The sequence below is a fragment of the Cyprinodon variegatus genome, unplaced genomic scaffold (genome assembly GCF_000732505.1).
Source record: "Cyprinodon variegatus isolate N-32 unplaced genomic scaffold, C_variegatus-1.0 Scaffold968, whole genome shotgun sequence".
In the NCBI taxonomy this organism is placed as follows: Eukaryota; Metazoa; Chordata; class Actinopteri; order Cyprinodontiformes; family Cyprinodontidae; genus Cyprinodon; species Cyprinodon variegatus.
This window is the reverse complement of record NW_015151421.1, coordinates 230,626-233,505: the sequence shown is the minus strand read 5'-3', so window position 1 is coordinate 233,505 and position 2,880 is coordinate 230,626.

Below are 2,880 nucleotides of genomic sequence, written 5' to 3'. Positions count from 1 at the left end.
TCAAGTTACTGCCAGTAACTTGAGGCCACTGAAAGTTTAAAAGTAAAAGAAGAGAGTGAGGATGAGGAAGATGATGTTAGCCTAAGTGGTGAAGATGAGCTTTCAATCAGAGAGAGAGAAATATCCTGATGAAGTTTCTCAGTCATACAGGTCATAGTCATTCCAAAAAAAGAAAATTAAAATTAAAAACAAGATTTTGTTAGGTCACTGTATAAAACCTCGAACTCAACGCTGTTCCTGACATTTTGAATTGAAAAAGCTTCCTGGATGGGAAGCGAAACATCTTCAAACTTGGAAACAACATCCAGCGGATTGTTTGTAATTTTCTTTTAATGGTCAGAGATACAAAGAAGAAATATGATGGAGAAAAAGAAGATCCACCTGGTAGGAGACATTTTTCTGAGCAGCACAGCAATTGTTGCCTTTAGAGGTCCTGAAAATGATGGCTGACATCCGTCCAGCAAAAATGTAGGCTCTTTTTCTGAATTCTGTATTAATTAAACGCCTTTATTTATTTTGTGGACATTTTTTTTTCTCAGTTATCCTTTACCTAAAGGTTGTTTTTGTTTGTTGGAATAGAAAATGAGAACATTAGGGTTTTATAAAGTGTTTGTTTTTGGATGTTTTTCACTACAGTACAGTATTTTTTTTTTTTTAAATATCATGACTTTAGTTTTGTAATAAAATATATACATATATATCTTTTAGTATTGCCATAATACTTGGTTTTATAAATGATATGTTCTTGTTATAAGTTATAGTTGATTCCAAATATTTTTTGCGCATATTTTCTCATTTCTCTAAATTGCCGAGCCCCCTCTATCTTATAAAACCTCTGAACTAGCAAACTGCTTTTTATTAGGGGCCCAATTTCCCTTAAAAACGTTGCTCTACATGCACTACTGGACAGATATATTTTAACATAGCAGTGGACTAACAAACATCAACAAACATAATCCCAGCGTTCTCTTTGTTGGATGAGTTGGTATCAACTGAAGCCTACTTATATTTTTCCTGACCCTTTTGTCTCCTTCAAGGACTTGTCTGTCCCCAACAGAAATCTATGTACTGTTTATAACTGGTGGTTTGCTTTTCATTGCAGCTTCTAGAAAAGACAAAAGAAAATAACCAGAGAGAAGAACAGAAAACCTTGACATGGTTTTTCTTACAAGATCTAATGGTTCTTATCTGGGTGTTGGAACTGCTGTTTTGGTTTAACTTAAAGAAGCATTCTGAACAAAATATTTGTTAGACTTTAAATCCCATCAGATCTAATGTTACAGTTCTACCTGCATCCTCTATGAAGTCCATCATCACATTTCCTAAAGATCTCTACAGGATCCAGATTCAACACTAGGTGGCAGCTGTTGACTGTAAGAGAAGCTGAAAACTCTTCTTTCACTTTAAAGAGGAAAATTGATCTTTTCTCCTAATGTTGGCATGCCCAGAAAGCAGCAGTTAGATTAATTAACTTAATCTGTGTATCTCAGATCACTAAAAAAAAAAACATAAAAAAGAACTTCATGAATTACTGCTGATTGTTTCATAGAAGGTGGAGTCTAAAAAGCTGTCACTGTGTTTCACCTGAGCAATGACACTGACCAATAAAAAAAAACTTTTACTAAAGAGTATTAATGTCCAGAAAATGTGAAATAAAAGCAACAATCACAGGATATCAATATCTGACAGCACAGATTTGATGAAAATGCTCAAACAGCCAGAGGGGAGGATCCTACTGGACCAATGGTCAGTCTAGGAATCAGATAAGACTTTATCGATCTCACAACGGAGAAATTCACTTGTAACATATCAGCAATAAAAAACAGGACTTTAATAGAAGCAAAAGGTGCATCAAACAACTAAGCATACAATGTCAGGCTTAAACACATATATATATCTATATAGATATATCTATATAGATACAGTGAATATGTAAAAAATAAAGAATAGAGATCTAAGGTGTTTTATGTACAGTAAAGTGATATGTACATAAAAAAAAATGTAAATCCCTTTACAAATCCTTATTTCCACAACGGGGAATTTTTTCTCTGCATTTAACCCATCCCCTTGGGGAGCAGTGGGCTGCCATTGTGTGGCGCCCGGGGAACAGTGGGGGGTTAAGGGTCTTGCTCGGGAACCCAGAATGGAGGCTGTGGGAATCAAACCAGAGACTTGCAACCCTCTCAGAGGACAAGCACACTGTTCTAACCCACTAGGCCACAAATACTAGCACACCAGACTCCATTCATATCATCAGGTCATCATGTTTGGATTTAACTCCCTTGATGAGGTGACTAGAGTCTGGTGTGTTATTTCTTGGTTGGAAAGTAAACCTGCAGCCACACGGCCCTTTTTGGAACCTGTTTGACACCCCTGCACTAGGCCAACACCCCCTAGATTTGAGGTTGCTCCTTCCATTGACTTGGAAGTATTACAGTGTTGTGACAAAGTGTAAACAGTGCAGTTGTTGTTTTGCTAAATGAATAAATACAGGCCCAGGCAGCGCAGTAGAGAAGTGTGTAGCACACTTTCAAAGGTTCTAGGTCCGTTTCCTGGCTCTGGGTCGTTGTGCATGTAGTTTGCATGTTCTCCCCGTGTGTACGTGGGTTCTCTCTGGGTACTCTGGCTTCTTCCCACAGTCCAAAAACATCACTATTAAGTTAACTGGCTTCTATAAATTGTTCTTCGGTGTGAGTGTGCGCGTGCATGGTTGTGTGTCTTTGTGTTACCCAGCGACAGACGGGCGACATGTCCAGGATGGACCCTGCCTGTCGCCCATAGACTGCCAGATATATGCACCGGCCCCACAAGGATCCTGACAAGGACTAAGCGGGAGAAAATGGTGGATGAATGAAAATACTGGCTGTCATTGCAAAGTAG